We start from the raw sequence: 20739 nt of genomic DNA, 5'->3' as shown, positions 1-20739 counted from the left end.
CATCCCACAGCCTGACAAAGTCAAGCATTCACCATGACAGGTCAAATGACTCTAGTGGCCCAAAAGACAGATCATTAGACATTAACACAGACTTTTTCTCTGTCAGATGCTGCAGTGTGAAACATTTTTTGTACTTTTAATATTGCCTATGTGGTTTGAAAAGCAGCCATTTTTAGAGATAAAACAAAGATCTTGCTTAATGGGAACAACAATATGAATAGGTTGCATTTGCATAAGAGATCATATGAGCTTCCCCCAAGGTTTATAATAAGGCTTCTATAATTAATAATTCTATAATTGCAGCTGCTTGGCTGGTGCATACAGAAATACACAACCTGGATGCTGTCACTTTTGCTTCATGGACTCTGCAATCAACTTTTTTGAGCCAATTACCTAAGACATAAATGTCATGTGACTGATATTAGAACTCCTTGCAGGAGGCATGTCCATTTCACATTATTAATTCAGATTTGCTATTTAGTATCACTTCATGTGATGTGTACTGTATGTATGCAGGTAAATAACTGGATATGTTATATATCCAACTTTTAAGATATAGCTGGGTGATACACTTTACATACCCTCCAATTCATTCTTCAGGCTGAATACATGTGTTATATTTTAAGAGATTGTGATCCAAGATGATAAAGCTTTATGTAATTTATGATATATTGGCCTGGTAGCATAACTCATAGGCACTACCAGGTTATTTAATATCAGACCAACCATGTAACCGCAAACTAGACTAGGCAGACAAGGCTAAAGAAAAGAAGCTGAGAGCTGGAAGCTTCTCTATGTGTCACCAGAACAGAGACATGCTGCTCATTGATTTGATCTTGAGGGTTGAAGGTGTGCTGAGATTATCAATCAGACTGTTTATACCATACAACCCACACAATGAGAGACCCCTGTGCTTAAAGGAAGGATAACCAATGTGATAACAGTATACTTCACAAAGTGTGTGACTCACGAGTTGAAAAGCAAAATGACAGCCCTTTGTGCATGTGATTCAACACATATTTGTTGGAGGTTGTCATGAAGGAAATGAACAGGGAGCAAAGGTTTTTCTTGCTTTTTTTTTTTTACCTGTTAACGGTCAGCATCCTGATAGCGGGATGCCCTATCACATATTTTAGTAATCATCATAACTTAAATATCATTCAACAGCTTAAACACTTAAAATTCATCCTGTGAAAACCATTTTGAAATCGGACATTGCGTTACCGTGGAAATGGTACTTTAAAATATTTTAGTGGGCTCCTCCCCCTAGTGGGCAGTGTCAGGTGTCATATCAGAAAATTTACCACAATATTTTAGAATCAAACATTTTTCTAATCTTGACAAAACATTGTTGGAAAGTTCTAACCTCCAGATTCCATGTCTGGTGACTACTTTGTGATAGAAGTAATATTGTGTCAGAAATCTACACATTTGTGACGGGAAAAAACTAAATTTCTCAGGAACCTTGATTTTTGTGATATCAACACTCACAAAGATGATAAAGGTAAAATAACCTTTAATATCCACACAGAAGGTAAATCCACAAGAGGAAGGCTTAGCACACGTGAAAACATAGACGAGATCTGACAAACACTAACTGAACAGACAGGAACTTAAAAACACAGGCAAATTCAGATAATTAACTAGACACAGGTGAACAGAATGAACTAATCAGATACAAGGGAAAACTAGGTCAAGGAAAAATGAGGAAAGAAAACACACTAAAAGTCCATGATAGTGACAGTACTCCCCCCTCCAGCCAGGTGCGACTTCGCGCTGGAACAAAAACAAAGGTGGGACAGAGGGGACTTAGGAGGGGGACAAAGGGGTGGAGTTGGGATGGTAACAGGGGATGGCGAAGGGTAGGCAGGAAGGCAGGCAGGTAACCAGGGTGGCGCTGACAGAGGGAGAAGCCACGGAGGAATCAGGAGGAACCATGGCGGATCAGATGGAGGGAGGAGCCAGGATGGAGACAGGAGGGATTTTGGAGCAGGAGGAGTCAGGCGGGACCCAGACCGCAGCCAAAATGACAGCCCATGGTGGAGCTGATGGATGGAGGAGCCATGGTGGAGGAATGGCTGACGACTCCAGGGGGCCGACCGACCGACAGTAGTGGAGCAGGTGGAAGAGGAGCCCGGGGCGGAGACGAAGAGCCGATGAGCCAGGGCGACGGGGAGGATCTGGAGGGCCACGGCGGAGCAGATGGCTGAGGCGAATGAGGCGTAGGCGGGGATCCAGAAGGCCGCGGTGGAGCCGGAGCGACAGAGGACCAAGGTGGAGCTGGAGGGAGGGAGGAGCCCAACGGAGCCAGTGGGACAGATCGACGAGGCACAGCCAGAGGAGTGGAGTCCTGAGGCGATGGCGGGTCGACGACTGACCAAGGCGGAGCCGGAAGGACGAGGGAGCCTGGCGGAGCTGGTGGACTGACGGGCCTGGGTGGAGAGGAGGGAGCTAGGAGCCATGGTGGAACTGCTGGGTTGACGGGCCAAGGCGGAGTCTGGAGGCAGAGACAAGGGATCCTCCAGCCACGATGCCGATGGAGACTGGCAGACCCACGTCGAACCCACGTCACTGATGGTGGGCTGAGGGTGAGCAGAGGGACTGACAGGGGACAGCGGAGGTGGTGGTGAGGACTGATGAAGAGGTGGTGGGAGAGGGAGGCTGGGTGGGAGTTTTAAGCAGTCTGGGGGCTCAGGCATGGTGTGTGCTGCCCACACACACCAGATGGCCACTCCCAGCACTGGGAGCACCAGAGATAGAGGAATGACCTCTTTGGTCGAGACAGGAAAGGCAGAGTTCAGAATACAGGAGAGGAGGTATTTCGGAATAAAAGTCTATTAAATCCCCCTACTAAATCCCCACTCCCTCGCTCTCCACTGTACAATCCTCCGTGGTGGGCATTGTTGCCGGTACACGCACCTGGTCAGACGTTCCATGAGGCTCTGGCGATCCTCAGCTCGGTCGTTCCATTAGGTGATGGCTCGTCTCGTCGGTCGCGGTGGGCTCTGGCTCTCCATCTGCGGTGGGCTCTGGCTGTTGCTCCACACAGCGGGGTGGTATTTGGCTGGACTCTGGGTCCGGAGTGGGGCTGGTGAGTTCCTCATCAGCGTGGCAGACGGTGAACTGGGATCGGTTTCTCAACAGCACCCACTCCACAAAGGTGGCGAAATTCCCTCGAGGACCGTCTCCGGTCAACCGCGTTCTGCACGCGGTGTTGAGGCGCGCTATGTAGAACGAGCAGAGCGCGTCGTCCGGGTAGCTGGTATTGTTGGCAATGTCCAGAAATAGTCTGGTGTGGTCCTCGAGGGCAAGTTCCCCCTGCTCCAGCAGGAGGAGGAGGAATTCAGGGCGATCCATAAACAAAAAATAAAAGACTTTCAAAAACAAGAAAACAAACGAGGGGAAACACGCCACTTAACTTCTTGTTTGGTCGGATCTTCTGTCACTCTCAGGTGCACTCAAAACACTCACAAAGATGATAAAGGTAAAATAATCTTTAATATGCACACAGAAGGTAAATCCGCAAGAGGAAGGCTTAGCACACGTGAAAACATAGACGAGATCCGACAAACACTAACTGAACAGACAGGAACTTAAATACAGACAAATAAAGATAATTAACTACACACAAGTGAACAGAATGAACTAATCAGACACGAGGGAAAACTAGGTCAAGGGAAACATGAGGAAAGAAAACAATCTAAAAGTCCATGATAGTGACACTTAGACATATGGTTTTGATTTTATAGCATTTTTTGTAAAATATTTATTTTATATAATTTTTTTTTAAAAAGTACAGTACATTTTCTTTACAGTAGACTTAAACTTCTATAATTTTTTTATACTTTAATTTCTTGAAATTATTGCCTTCTTTAAAATTAGATCTTAGGTCATTTAAGTTCGGAAAGTGCATTTTGACATCTGTGTTCAAAAAGGGGAGGTGACAGTTAAAGGGATAATTCACCTCCAGTTGCTGGTCCCCATTGACATAATTTTTTTTTCTTTCTTTCTTTTTTTGTTTTGTTTATTTGTTTGTTTTTTCCATACTATGGAAGTCAATGGGGACCAGCAACTGAACCTCTCTTCTGTCTGTCCATCCATCCAGGGTCCCACGGGGTCATTTAGGGGCTTTGAGTTCTTTGTAGCAGGCTGTTCTCTCAGCCAATTAGTCATAGCAGGGAAGAATATCAACTCTAGCTGGAGGGGAGAGAGAAAGGCTAGTAATTGTCAATTTATATATTTTTATTCCTTATTTACTTGTTCTATTTTTTATTATGTGTGTTTTTTGTTCTGTCACTGTCATTCTGTTACACTGTGGAAGCTTCTGTCACGAAAACAAATTCCTCGTATGTGTAAACATACCTGGCAATAAAGCTCATTCTGATTCTGACTCTGATTCTGACAAGCATTATGGTGGTAGAGATACTATCACAACCGTAACATGTAACATAAATGCTACAAACGTACTAAGACTTCCAAAAGCTGACCAGAAACCTACTTACACAAGACTCTCTAGTCTCTCTAGTCAAATAAGTGAAGAAATCAGTCATCAGTAGACAGCAGGGGCATAAATTTCCTCTAACATTATAATTTTTTTATACTTTAATTTCTTGAAATTATTGCCTTCTTTAAAATTAGATCTTAGGTCATTTAAGTTCGGAAAGTGCATTTTGACATCTGTGTTCAAAAAGGGGAGGTGACAGTTAAAGGGATAATTCACCTCCAGTTGCTGGTCCCCATTGACATAATTTTTTTTTCTTTCTTTCTTTTTTTGTTTTGTTTATTTGTTTGTTTTTTCCATACTATGGAAGTCAATGGGGACCAGCAACTGAAGGTGAAATATTCCTTTAAGAGGTTAAAAGTTTTTACAATGTTTTATGGATTTTGTCATTCATCTAACCATATAACCATAGAAAACTAGAGTTGTGGGGTACTGTATATCAAATTCTAATTTACTCTAATTAGATATTTCTAAGTGCTTTTGAATGTATCATCCAGCACTAATCTCAATCTCTCGCTCTATCTCTCCTTGTCTTGGCAGAGTGAGTGATATGCCGGTGGGCTATAGGTGTCAATGGATCATTTGTCAGCTTTTGAGGCCTAGCTGGGAAGAAGGATGATTCATCTCTTCTGGAGACAGAGTTACTGGACTGACTGGCTGCTCACTAACCAGCCAGAGAAAAAGAGAGCGAGAGTCATGCAGATTTACACACTGAGGGCCTTTTGGATGATAGTGTCTTGGCCTCTCACTGACATTTCCATCAGAAGGATCGGATGACAGAATGATAAAGCCAGGTTACTGCTACTTATCCATCACTGGGTGTAAGGATCTGGTGTCAAAGATAGCCAAACTTAATGTAATTCATTGATTCACAGGATAAATTTACAGCTACAGGCAGTTTGTCATATACAAAGAGCCGTCTTCTGATAAAAGACACCCACATACTGAAAAGATGTTGCATAATCTTTCAGGCACAAAAAGGATAAGATGGCGCCGACGATGATGGCTGCCTCCGTGGCATGCTCCGCAGTTGTTTTTATGTTTTTGTTAGTTTGTCCTGTCTTTAGTTATATCCCTGCAATCAGTTTCACCAGAGACGAATTGCTGGACATTCGGAAAGTGTACACAGCCTTACTACTATTAGTGCAGCAGGGAGACCATGCCAAATTAGACAACTTCAAGCTGTTGTGGTCGCGCCGTGACAGCGCTCGTGTCCGTTGTAGACATTACTATCTGTCAAGCAGGTAACGGTATTATCGCTAACATAGCGGACTAATCGAAAAATACATTGGCATCTGTATTAAAGAGAAATTAATCACTTCATTCGATGTTTAAGTGAATAAAATAGCCTTGACAGTGCAGTTCCACAACTATTGACTTTGTTCTCACTCATCGGACTTGTGTGTGTGCAGTCCAACTTGTGTGTGTGCAGTAGGTGATGCAGGGTTGCCGGGTTTTCGCAACAAAACCCACCCAATTGCTACTCAAAACTAGCCCAAAACTAGGCCAGTCGTGTTTCAAGGGGGGTTCCCCGGTAAAAATTGCATTCTGGGGGGTAAAATAAACATTTTTCGGCGGGGTTCCTCCAGTAAAATTCGCATTCATATCACGTTATTGTGGTCGCTTCAACCCACGGCAACAGTGTTAAAGTAGCCCAGTTCCGCGGGAAGACTCGGCAACTGAGGTGCTGTAAAAGAGGAAAGCAGGCATTTGGACCAAAGCACTGTGAGGCAAGGGAGGGGGAGACTCAAAATGTTTCTAAACTTAAAACGCATTTTTTTGCAGTTTTACTACTTACAAAGTTATTTAAAGTATAACACATTGTTATTTACAATACACAGCGTGGTTTTTAATCATATTTTTAGGGGGGACAACCCTCAGATAGGGGGGTCCTCCCCCCCCCCCCCCCCGGGGGTACACAGTACATAGTTTTAAAAGCATCATAGAATCAACATCAAGTGAATGAATAAATAAAATAATAAACAGTTGAGAAACATTGCAAAAAGTTTCTTAATTTTATGGCATCAAAATAAAACATTTTGGAAGCAGTGTGAAAATACCTGCAATTCCTAATAGTATTCTTTTTTTTTCTCTCTCTCAAAATGACAATGACATTTTTACTATGATAAAAGTTTTTAAAATCTCTCTGCATTGAAACTAAATATGTAACTAAATGAAACGAAATAACTGAATTATTTTTATAAAGAAAATCAAAATTCTACCAAGCCATATGAGAATGTTTACAGAATGCCTTGTTTACATAAATTTACTAGAGCTATGCACATCCTGAGTATGACAAGAATTGCAAATATGAAAAACTGCATAATTTAGGTAATTTTACTGATTATTTGACCTAAAAGGTTTTGAAAATAATATGTGAGAGTAAGTTACATACAGATAAGTAGGGGGGGGGGGGAAACACAAGAGTACTGGAATTTGCTTGGATATTTAGATCTTTTTTGATTTATATGACATCATTTGAATTCAGAACAGAGATGTTCATATTGATCTCTGTTTCATATTTAATCTCTAAATCTATCCCTTTCTCGTTTTCTCACTATTTCTTTGAAGTCATTGGTGAATATTTTACTTTTAAAGATCAAGGCAAAACATTTGGGCGACATCAAATGAAGTACCATGTTTTTTCCAATGTTAATAAAATATGCATCAAATAAGTTAAAAACGTCTTTGAATGTTAGGGGAGGTTTCTAGGCTGTTTTTGGAATGTTGTACTGTGATGTAACCTAACTCCAAACAAAATGCAATGTTGCGTAATGTTGAAAAAATGTTTGTGACTTTAAAAGCAGAAAACAAATTTGAAAACAACATAACAAAACAAAGCTTTTGTGACAGAGCATCTGTTAGAATCAGAATTAGCTCTGAGCCCCTGCTGGTGTGTCTGATTTTGAGAGTCAACAAGCGCTTTTAGACTTGGGTAAACTGAAGTGTCAAGGTGTAGTGCTCTGTGTAGATGAGGGAAAGAGAGAAGGCTGTTTGCATGTCTGCAGGGATGAGTGTAGTATTCACAGAGCATCTGTCATGCATACTCACAGCTAATCACCAACATACGGCCTCTCCGCAGTCAAACACAAGCACACAGATTGATAACTGTGAAACGCACACCAGCATACACACATCAAATGCTGCTTATCATGTATATGAATCAGCAACACAATACACCAACAGAAAGGGGAAAAAAAAGAAAAAAGATTATTTGCTGAAAATTCACATAAATTCATCCGTCAGATGGGTTTTATCTGAAATCACAGGAGAGAAAATCACAAATGAGGTCTCTTTAATTTCTTTATTTAGTTGTTTTCCCCAGATAAAAATAAGATTAAATGGACAACAAATAGGGACATATCCTAACATTTCATCCTTAGAGTTTTCTCCTGAGAAAGCCAGAGTAATATCAGAAAAGATCTCAACTACACTCTAAAAACCAAATAATTTGAGTTGCTATCCATATTGACTTTATACACTTACTGTATGCTAATCCATCCAAAGGTATACAAAAAATACTTGTATTAAACATAACTGAGAACTCCGTTAAGTGTTGTGAGGTATGAAAGAGTGAAAGACAACATTTTCATCTGGGAAACAACTATTGGGAAAAATCAGATAAATATCAGCTATCATCAAAGGCCTTTAGTGTATGGTCAAGGTGACTTTCCTGTAGGTCCACAAACAGTTGTTACTTTTGTTGGTATAGTTGTAAGAGTTGTTACTTTCAGGTCAAAGGATCTATTCTAAGATCTCTTCTAAAAATATATGATGTGTGTGTGAAATCTTTGGTTGCAATGGAAACATTGTCGTCATTATCCAATGACAAGTGTCCTGAATTCACTTTCTGCTTGGCAGAAGTCCGTCTTTTGCCATCCTCATCTCCTAATTCCATTACAGCATTACGGCTAAAACACATGGGCCACGGAAAAACATCGCCACAGGATCAATCACAGTCTACACGATGTCCACATTCCTGCCGCCCCCTGCTCCCCCCATGTCAATGTGTTACTCCAGATCCTGAGTAAAGTGCTTTACTATTCCTGAGTAGCTTGAGTTGGTAAAATGAATGAATGGGGGAACGGGTGATAGATAGATGGCAACACAAGGCCAGTCAAACTGTGGCAATAACATGTTTGTTTGACAGCAGTGCATGCTTAAATCTCTGACTGCAAACATACAAGGGCACAAGGTAGTTAACCACTGGGAATGAGCAAACTAAATGATTTGATATTTAAAGAAGTCAATGTCAAAGCAGACTTTTGGACATGTTTGTCATGACTGAAACTAGAACATTTCCCAGTTTATTTCACTCTTCTCTGCAATACTTGAGTCTGATTGGTTAATCAATTGACACTAAACTGTAGAATTGGCCATACTGTACACACCATGATATATTGCGCAAATTATGGGAGTAACTTCTGTAAACAATCAGCGACTTGTTTGAAAGTGAGCTTTATGAATGCAATAATAAGCATTCGCAAAAACTGAGCATAATGAGTGTCATTATTCCCCTCAATCTTTAAACATAAAGCATAAAAATTGACTCTTAAAACTGTAAAAATATAAACAAATTACTTTCAGCAGATCGTGAACAACCCCAACAGCTCAGATGAGATTTCCCCAGCAATATTACAGACTATATGCAAATCTGTATTATGTAACTTGTATGTTGAGTTAATCAAAAATCATTAAGTGTTCCAGTGTTCATTAACTGAAACACTGTTGGATATTTCAAAGTGCTTTCCAGCATTTTGACAGATAACATATTGTGTTACCCCACTTTAATAAACATTGATTGATTAGAAAACTATGTTTTAAAGCACCTGTGCCATAAGACACATGAGTGAGGATTTAAAGAGAAAAACAAGATTATTAGTGCATTCCAGTGAATTATTCATGGGATGATGTTTATTAAAACGGTTGAAAGCAAAGCACAAGTGCACAGTATCTGCTGTCATTTTCATATTGTTACAGCAGAGTACAAAGAAAAAAGAAAAGAATCAGGAGGAACGCAGCACAGCGGACTGAAAAGAGCTCCTGCCACAGATTCTTGTGATACCAGTGTCAAGAATAAAACCAAGCATTACATTATTTTCATGATGGATGAAAATGAAGCATGATATAAAATCTCATTCACTCAAAGTGATGGATAATGATTATTTATAGAGCAACCTTATTATTTGAAATGATTTATTTCAGTCATTTTGGGCGGCAGTTACCCAAATCCCAAAATGCCACCCATATTTTAAAATGCAGGCTTGTTCTGAAAAAAAAAAAAAAAGTAGATAGAGGAAGTGTGTACCATTTTTGTTTGTTTGTATGTACTGTATGTTTGTTTAAAACAAGCAGTTGGTCAAGAAGTGGTTTGTCTGCCTGCTCACGTGACATTGACTTGACTACCAAAACTGTAGTTTTATTAAACCATTCTGACTGTTTAAGAACAAAAGTTTATGTCAAAACTTGGAGGAAGTGGACTGCCCTCAATTTATTCTTAAAACAAACTTTGCCTAGATAATGATATAAGATCTAAATACATGTACTTACTTGCACATGTACTTTTTTATTAAATATCTAATTGTGAATTGGTTAACCTTTTGACACTAAACTCAAATGTCAACTAATGGAAAAGGAACAGGAATTCATGGAATCGGTGGACTTCATCAAACTAGCCAAAGTATTTTATGAACACACAAGTGGCAGAGAAAACACATCCAGGCTCAATACGTGCCTATACCTACATTTCTGCAAAACTAAAAAAAAAAAATAAAAAAAAAACATGGCTACATACATACATATGAATTGCTGCAGTTTCCAGTTGAAATGAACACTAGAGGCAGTAAAACTCTGACACCTTTTAACACAAATTATGATTTACAGGGCCTTGCTTTGATTAAGAAAGCCTAATTTTCGGACAGTTCCATGCACAATATTATGTTATGACTTCAAAACTATTTTAACATGCTGCAAGATTTGAAAACTGACACTTTTGAACGTTAGCCTCACATATATAGCTGCACATGTATGGGTTTTCTAACGCATTAGGTTTGCCCGGTAGCTCACACGATATGACGCTGCACTTGTGAGGTGAAGTGTTCCTGTATGAATCCTGTGAAACTATGGTTTGACAAAACAGCTCAAACCTGCACAGAAGGAAGTTAAAATAGCATCAGTTGCATTTTTTTTCAGTTGCAAGTTGCATCAGCGAATGCATTTTTATATCACTTTTGCTTTCGTTAACACTATCGGGTAGGTTTAGGGTTGGGTTTGGTTTGGTATTTTCCAACACGATAGAGCTTTTAGCGACACTCCCCGGACATTTGAATTCTGAACTGCCGCGATACATACCTGTACCAATGTAATAAAAACGTGACTACGATCACATATTGCACGTTTTAGTGCCACTCACTGGACATTTCACTTTGAAGCTGCCGCAAAAGCAAGGTACGTAATATTGCGCCACAAGCACGTATTTCCAATGAGCTTGGGTTGGAGAATACTGAAAGTACTGTATTTTTTCAGAATTCCGAAAATTCAGAATTGATGGAAAACTGTGGAGTTCTGCATACATGTTGGCCTGGCCATGGGCGGTGTTGTGAGTAGTGGACTACATGTGACTGATACACCGAGCCAAATCTGGCTTCAGCTGATGTCCGGTTGCCAGTGATCAGTCTTTAGTAGCCTTTGGCTCTGTTTCAGTGCCTTTTAATCAGAGCCAACATGTTGTGAGTGCTGTGATGTCATCCATTCATCACACCTCTGACCGCTGGTCAACCGATCGGAAATCTGTCAGATCTTCAGTATTGGTGCCGGCCATTATAAAACATACTGGGCAACTAATTTGATGCTAATTATTTATTTAAAAAAAAAAGAACACATACACACAAACACTAATATGGCAGATTATTCAGGGTGTTGTTGAAAATAAATTGTTTTCACTGATAGATGATGAAGCTCTCATGGAACACTGGACTAATCAGGCTATGAGTGATTTGCTTTCATCCCTGTTTATCCTCTTCTTCCTCTCTTTGTAGATGTGATAGCTAGAGGAGCCAATCCGTCATGGTTAATTATAAACAAATGACAGGAATGAGACTGTTGCATCTTGGATGCTCATTCTTTTGTCTCAAATTTCTTGTACATCATGTTGCAAGCTGTCATGTAGAATAAGAGCATCGCAATAATGCACAGGCTTTAGTTGTTTCATTTTTTCTGGAAGAAATGCAACAACTTGCTGTTGTGTTCACAGCTAAACCCGAAAGGCAACACTGTGAACTCTAATAAACCGTATATGTAAAATAACCCCTGACTCCACATGAAACTCAGTCGGAACTAAAAGAAACCTAAATGCTTTGCTTAGCACCGTGTAACTGTGTGAAGAAGAGACACATGACTTGCTTGAATACTGGAGAAAGAGCTCATACGATTACAAACACAGGACCGAGGCGTCGCAGTTCTCCAAAAGTAGTTACGGAAAAATTACATTTGAGGTGTGCTGTATGCCTTTCGGAAATATTACAATGAAATTTGGGACATTTTTCACCTACGCCTTAGGCAGCACAAATAATGCATTTTTATTGTTCTGCACAGACAATCCGTTCTGAATCTAGTGGAGGCTGGAAGCTTTTTAATCTCCGGCTTCATTTCCTATCGCAGTAACCATTTAGAAAAGTTCCTCGCAGCTTTGTGATCTCTTTACAACCCTGGGGAAGTGAGCAAGCGATAGCACTGTGCTGTAATAATGAATCATTATTTCCAGACTGTGCATTTCTGCACAGCAAGTGGACTTTTTTTTAGGGTAACAAAGGGGTTTTTACATCAGATAAAATGGTTTTCCTCTCTGCTCGGCATTGGAAAACGTTCCCCAGACTAATCAGGTTAAGTAAGGAAAATCCCCGCCTTGGCAACACCTACAGCCTCTGATCCTTCTTGAAAACATTCTTGAACCACTGAGCCACAGTCACTGGCCTTTGATCTGCAGCGTAAACTGCAAATGCAATCTGAAATTTAGATTCCTTCGGCGTTTGATCTGATTCCAGCAGCTACTGATGTGACTGACACAAAGATAAATGTGATATCGGTGCTAGAGGTCCTTAGATTGGCCTTTATAGGTTAAGAAGGGAGCAGCGGTGTTGATGCTATTGGTTTGGTTCCTGAGAGAAAATAGGGCCTTTCGCACCGCTTTAGTTCCAGAACTAAATGTAGCGTTTTAAATCATGGCGGGTGAGGGCATTCTCGCACGCGTTTGGCCAATCAATGTTTACTTATGTCACGATTAGTACCAGTTGTGCTGGTTAGACCCTGCTCCGGAGTAGGAGCTAATTTGGTTCTCGAAAAAGGCAGTCCGGTACTAAAATCGCACCCAGTTCCGGCGGTGCGAAAACGCCAAAAAGTGGGTAGTTCCACAATTAGTCCTAGTACTATGAAAAGGTTCCCGCGGTGCGAAAGCCCCTAATGAGAACTAGATGAGGAAGTACCCCACTAAAGGGCTCCAATACAGGGCGTCCCACTGTCCAACTTGGTTTTGATCGGGGTGTCAAACCTACCTAGCGCGTTCGCTGAAATCTTGCTCTCTTCTGTTGGTGGTATTTCACTCATCAATGAAGAAAGAGGGATGACAGACTGAATGGCTTTTCTGACTTTTCTCTCCCATTCCCTGTCACGGATTGTAATAGACTGAAAAAGGTACAATTCATGAAGTAATGTACTTTATGTAACTGTTCTGCCTCTGAAAACTGACTAGTATGACACCACAATGATAATTAGTTTTGGTTTTTTTTTCAAATCATGATTCCAAAATCATGTAAGACATAACATGAAGATATACCATTGTCAACTCAAAAGAGTTTATTTAAAATCAACATTAAATGTTATTCACAACCCATTTTACTTGTAAAAGCATATTTCACAGTAGAAAAAAAAAAGTAATGGAGCACACTGAGCAGCCTCCCATATGTATACGGTGTATACTGTACAGTGAAACAGTGCAGCCAGGTGGCAGGAATATCCAACATGCATTACGCTAATTACATTTACTGGTTGAAAGCTGTCAGGATTCAATTAAAATGATAGTTCACCCCTCACCATAAGTATTCATTCTTATGTTGTTCCAAAGTTGTATGACTTCAGTATAACACAATATAAGACTCTTTACATGTCTTTCAGGCTTTAAAATGATGACATTCCAAGTCAGTTTCATCAAAATCATTTTATTAGCCGAATCATCTGGTTCATTAAAAAAAAAAAAAATGAGTTCATGATTCAGACATTCCCACTCTCATGAATGCATCTGGGTGAGCCAGAAGTCAAGATTTCCAGTTACAAAAACTTACATTTCAGTTAATTCCTGATATTAAGCTATCCAAAGACTTGAAATATAGAGTCATATGGATAAATTATGATACTTTTTATGATTATTTTAAATCCTTTTTAAAGCTTGGAAGCTCCAGCCTCAGTTGCATTGCGACCAGTGACTAAACAATGAGAGCATTTTAACTTGGGTGTGATTTATTCCTTTAAGATTTTGATGACAGTGGAGGTGATCGTGGTTCTGCAGTGACCTGACTGGATCATTTACATACAGAATGGAGTGTTGGATAAACGAAGTGCTGGTGATATTTCCTTCTTTAAATCAAAGGTGTCAAAACGACATTCCAGCCCAATTTCACCTTTGCATATTTAGGATTATCATCGTTGCTTTTGAGTGAATGAGACTATGTGAGTGCAGATTTGTTTTATATTCCTCTCACAAGTTGAATAAAGACCACTGCTATTTGCTGAATGCCAATTCTGATTGATGTGCACTGTATTCAAATGATATGACTAATGCAACTGGTTTTGCTTCAAGACACTGATTTTACATTGGGCATCAAGTGGTGACCCAATACAGTACCACAATTGTTGTACAAAAGTAAACAAAAATGTCCATGAAATCAAACATTGAAACAAAGCTTTGCCTAGACCCAACAGTATGCAATTTTTTCCCCTCAAATTTCCTGAATATGTAATTTTGATGGTTTGATTATCTAGGTAGCCAATAATTCATGACTCGAACAAAACAATTGCAAAAATGCAAAACAGTTATAAAAATGGGTTCATTCTCAAATTGATTTAGTTGTACTTTCCTTAACCTTGCATAGTTTTGTTAAAGTCTGCGTGAACCGGAAGTTGCTGCTGAAATGTGTAGTGACGTATTTCCAGCTGAAACGGAACATTGAATAGAGAGCGTCGTTTTATTTTTGCGATCCTACTCTCTGTCTCTTACTCATAGCAATCTAACGGTTAGAGGGGTGTTTAAGCATATTCTGCCCAAGCCGTCAAACTGACGTCATCATAGAAGGAATGCCATTCCAGAGCGGAAGCAAATGTTCAGATTTTGATTAAAGATTACCAAGACAAACTATTTTTTTCAGCAGATTACCTTGCACGGATTAATTGTTCACATCAAGACTAGCAATGTGCGCTAATGAAGTAAATAAAGTCAATTTTGATTTCAGGCGGACTTTAATGGTTTTAGAGTATGAAGAGATGTCAATCAACATATTCATGGTAGAATATGCCTAGTTTGACAAGCTATAGTCACAGACCAATTTCTGCCAAAATACTATTGAGTTTGTTTGGACAAACAACTTTTTACAGTATGTCAGTAAGAGACTGGAAGTGTTTTCTCCTTCAATTTTGGGTCATGACCCAACATTTCTAATGGAGACAATTTAATTTCATATAACTGATCATTTTCTATTTATTGACAGGATTCACAGTAATGGCTACATGATTCCCAAACGGTGTTTCTATTCTCAAGGTCAGTTTGGTGCCTCCCACATCGGAGTTTAATATGGCTTTAAATGGAAATATTGAATCAGTAACCCTCCTCTGCATGTATAAATCACTGGCATCAGACGTCAGACTATGCATTTGCTCTGCCATCATCCCCCAAATCCTGAAAATGGTTGGCTTGCTGGTTGTAAATAGGGTCAAATAAAAGGGCTATATTCTGAATGACAACAAGGCACAGAGAGTTACAGCCATTTGGTTAATGAACTCCTTTTAAAGTGAGCTTCTGTGTCATACTGACGATGATAGAGAGAAAGAAATCGGCCTCTTTCCTCTGAAACTTCCTACGTTTCAAGGGTGTGGAATGAAATTAGATTTTAATTGAACGGCAATAAAATGAGGAAGAGTAGTTAATGTAAATTACTCATCCCTTGCTCTCAAAGTGCTTGTTGCTGCTAATATGGCTGTGAAGTGGCCAAATGATTGGACTGACTCTGGTGACAGTTAAGTGAAGCTGTAACATTTGATCACCCTCAAATCTTATTTTACTTTATTTTGGGGCTTTTTCATCATTCCATAGACAGCCAAATGAAGAATGACAGGAAATTGTTTGGGAGAGAGGAGGACAAATGGGATCAGGACATATCACAAAACTAGATTTGACCCTGTGACACCCATATGAGCACCACAACTCAGTAGCACACATATTAACCACTTCCAAAAAGAACAGTTGTTCATTACTGCACTTCACAATGGCTGCTAAAATGGCTCTAAAATATTTTTTAAAAATCATAAATAAGCTCGCCCTTTAGACGTGTTGTATGAAAAATGTGCTTCAGAAAGTCTTTTGTGTTCATCTGAAGAGAGAGGGGGAAAACGTATACAGGTTCTGGAATGACATGAGAGAAATTAGATACTGACATGATTTTCATTTTTGTCTCCTTGATGGCCAAGTCAGTTCATTCTGCAGCCATCTTGGTTTTCTTTTTTGTCCATCAAATGTACATGATTACAGGATGGGGCTGTTGAATGCTTAATTCTGATTGGCTGATAAACATTCTAAGGCGTGCAATTATTTTTCAAGAAACACACAGCTAAAGTAGTTTCAAACAGTTCTTGACCGCATTACAGTTCAAATATTTTAGTTATTTCTAAGGTACTTTCAGCCTACAACAGCAATCGAACTAAAACCCATAAAGACACTAAACAAGAAAACAAATAGGTTACACTTTATTTCGATAGTCCACTTTAGACATTCTATTAACTATAAGTAACTTTGTAACTACATGTCAACTACATGTCAACTAATTCTCATTAATTTGCAACTACATGTCTACTAACTCTCAGAGTAGACTGTTAGGGTAGGTTTAGGGTTAGTAGAATAAGTTGACAAAGAAAGTGTTAGAAGATATTAAGCAGACAATCTACTAATACTGTACTAACTGCTAGTTGACATGTAGTTGCAAAGTTACTTACTGTTAATAGAATGTCTAAAGTGGACTATCGAAATAAAGTGTTACCAACAAATATGATAGGTAACAGGAAAACAATGACAAACAGTTATTGCATAGGGTCAAGTGTATATTCAGTTTTCCTTAGAATGTCTTCCCTTACCAGTTTTTCAAGGGTTTTAATTAAAATTGATATAAGAGCAACTGGTCTAAAATCATTACGGGTATTGGGACTACTGGACTTGGGAACCAGGACTACCACAGCATCTTTCCACACCACACAAGAAACAGTTTCCATGTTTTCCGCACTAAATTACCTTACTCAAATGATTAGCTCAAAAAATATTCCCAGATTAGGGCACTCATGCGCAACAACAAGTGGCACACTTCTAGGGTTGTTTGCATGGTAATGAATGGAAATGTTAATGGCTGCTCTCACCAGATACTAAAGATCATCTCCAAAAGTGTTGCTAAGGTTGTTTCAGGTCTTCCAGTGTACAACAGTGAGCGCAAGCTACATTAAAGTGATTATTACGTTTTGAATATGGATATTTTTCTTACAAAAACGCATCGATTCGCTACAGGAGGCTTTTGTTCACCCCCCGGAGCCGTGTGAGAAATTTTTTTTTATGGATGGGCGCTTTTTATTTAACTTCTTTTGGACTGATGCATGCAACACTCGCTGAGTGCCATGAAACAGCTTGAAAGATCAAAGACAATTTTTTATATAACTCCGACTGGATTCGTCTGAAAGAAGAAAGTCATATACACCTAGGATGACTTGAGGGTGAGTAATTTCTGGGCTAATTTTCATTTTTGGGCGAACTAACCCTTTAAGTGGTGATATCTAAGTGGGTGTGTTGTTTACTTGCTTTTTTATTAGTCTTTCCATTTACATCATTAATTATTTCAAACCAATTTGCGGATGCAGAATGTGCACAAAAATGAGAGATGGGATTTATGAATGAATGACACTGCCTCCTCTCACGTCAGTTTTCTCTGTTCACTCTCAATTACCCCCCACCAAACCATCGCATGCTTTAGGGGGACTGTTATGGCTCAATGGGCTCAGGGGAGACAAGAGAGATGTGGCTTCCCGCTGTAACTTTAACCATTGGTGTTGCTTTAGAAGTCATCGGAGGAAACACCCCTGCTGTTAACTTGATATACATTTACTTAACGTGACTTTCAAAACAAAGATTTTAGTCATTTTTAGTCATACTGCCTACCCGTAGTATCCTTGATGCATCATGTTTTTTTTTTGTTTTTTTTCCCCAAAAGATCAAGGATCCATCCATCCATTTCCTAAACTGTTTATCCAATGTAAGGTTGCGGGAAGGAAAATTTTGTTTAACAAATTTATTTTCATGAATTTATTACTGATAAATAACTTTTGAGATGCATTCTGATTTAAAGAAGCATTCTACTTTCCTGCACAGACTGAGAGAATAAGAAAAAAACCTAAGTCATTTGAGCAGGACTCAGGAGCACTGCAGACGGTGATTCGCATTGGGATTGCTCCAGGCACAGACATCGCCTGAGGCTACGACAGCGGGAGAGACTCACTAGAGACCGGCTTCAGTTTCATTACACTCAGAGACTCCAAAGGGTTCATGTTCCAGAGGGACACTGATCCCAGAGGACCGCCTCAACTCGATCTTTAAACACTTCCTCTCCATTAATTTGTCATCTCAGTCATCTCAAGACTCTAAGGGTGCTAATACCAGGGATGGGCAGTATTTCAGATACATGTATTTAAAATACGTATTTTAAATACAAAATACTATTTTGTATTTTAAAGCCTTTGGAAAAAATCTAATGTAATTTCTATTTAATTACATTTAAGATTAGTATTTTTGTATTTTCAAAATACATAAAATACTCTGTGCCAGTCAACCTATTTATCAGGGTGCTGATTTTGTGCATCAGATAATTCTGCATCACGTGCATCATGTGAGCTGCAGCTGTACAACTCCATTCAGCATTGGGTGAGTGACTTTCTGGTATAAGATAAGGTGAGGATGTCATGGTCAATAGTACTTGTTGATTAAAGTTAAAATAGTGCATCATTCAGATTTACCTTTAGTTAACATGAAAGAATAAAAGAGCACAGACAAGGGAAAAAAATAGCGTTAGCCAATCAGTTTTGATAGTTAATCTGTAGTTTTTTTTTTTTTTATCAACTAGCTTGTTAAATGTGTTTAAAGCATTACTGCATGTTAGGGCTGGGTGATATGACAATATATATCGTGGCAATGATATAAAGTGTGAACTGACTGAACTTTATTCTAAATCATTTACATAGATAGGCCTTAGTGGGCAGGAATTATAGGAACATTGGAGTAGAAAAAGAAGCATGGATGCATGAGTAATAGAATGTGATGTACTTGGTGCAGTTGCACTTATTATAAGCTCAGCATGCCATGAAAGGAAATTCAAATTCACACTCGCACATTGGCAGGAAGTTTTTGTGCGTGCGCTTCGAGAAGGAGTGGAACGCCGACAAGTAGGCCTATCCACCTTATTTTTCAATGTGGAGGCAAGCCATTTTCTGTGAATGTGCGAGACTTACGGTTAAAAATTAGCCGCTGTAGGGAAATAACCATAAGAATAACAACATGCAGTAAACGGTAAAACTGTTTGCACTACAAACCAGTGTGTTCATAATTAAGATAATACATAAAAAAAAATATGCTAAGACACACCATTTTGCAGTTTGCATGTTCTCCAAACCATCAGAAAGCAGCAGTGAGTGGAAGTAGTTTGCGGAGTAGTTCGTCAAACAATCGTTTCGTGAGAAGTTGGATTTCTTCACATATACACTGATTAGGTTGTGGGTCATTTTGGATGTGAAAATGTTTTTGAGTAAACTTCTTAATCCCACACAAAAGAATCAAAGAATCGTGTAAAATCCAGTAAACTTGAGAATATGACTTGTGACAAAACATATGAATATGATAATACGTAAAACACTAAATTGAACAATACACTCTTATACAAGTTCTTTTTGAATTCATTAAACCTCTTTTTAACTAATGTTTGTATTAAACATGGAACATTATTTATTCATTGTTTTTCTATTGCAGGCTCATTTTGTAAATGTAAGCATTTTACATTTTAGACAAGTGCAAACTTGGTGCTTAATGAAAAATTTGTCACATTAACAAAACCAGGTGATTGTGTTCACCCATCTATGCAAATGTATGTTTATGTGGAGACAAGAGAATTAGGTTAATCACTGTCTGTCACCATTAGCTTAGTTTAGTGATTGTGTGCATTTGTGATGACACTGATGAATGCTACATCACAAAAAAATCTTTAAAAAAACTTTGAGCAAATAGTGTTAAATGCTACATAAATGATTTCTAATTTTAAAATGTAAATTTTAGATGAACGTTCTAATTTGAATAAACTTTATATACGACAAAAACTTTACATTAAATACATGTAAATAAATAAAGTTTAAGTTTAAAAAAACAAAAAAAGTAAGTTTTGGTATTTCCTACAGGGCAGGGGAAGGGAAGATGTACAGTATGTAAAATGAAATCAAAAGTTTCTAAGCAGTTGTACACATCAAAAGGTATAATTTTTATTTATTTATTTATTTATTTTGCATTCATAATAGGTCCAGATATATTTCAGCCTATACGGATACCTGCATTGGATGACCAATTTCACATTATTTTCGAAATACAAAATACTGTATTTGTATTTAAATATTTTTTTCCACAGCTTATTTTGTATTTGTATTTAAATATTTTTTTTCTCTCACAGTATTTTGTATTTTTATTTTAAATACATTTTCATGTATTTATGCCCATCTCTGGCTAATAAATAATAATACTGTCACATTTTTTCACTCGATGAGTTTAATGTTAATGCAGACAAGCATGTTATGTCTTGCAGCATGCAGTCAAACATCAGAAACAATTGGATGTGTGAGTAAATTAACTCACCCAGATATAATTTAATAATAATTTAATAATTACAGGTTAAAGGGATAGTCCACCC

The sequence above is a fragment of the Sinocyclocheilus rhinocerous genome, unplaced genomic scaffold (assembly GCF_001515625.1).
Source record: "Sinocyclocheilus rhinocerous isolate Xijiao unplaced genomic scaffold, SAMN03320098_v1.1 scaffold350, whole genome shotgun sequence".
Classification (NCBI taxonomy): Eukaryota; Metazoa; Chordata; class Actinopteri; order Cypriniformes; family Cyprinidae; genus Sinocyclocheilus; species Sinocyclocheilus rhinocerous.
Note: the sequence above shows the minus strand (reverse complement) of the source record.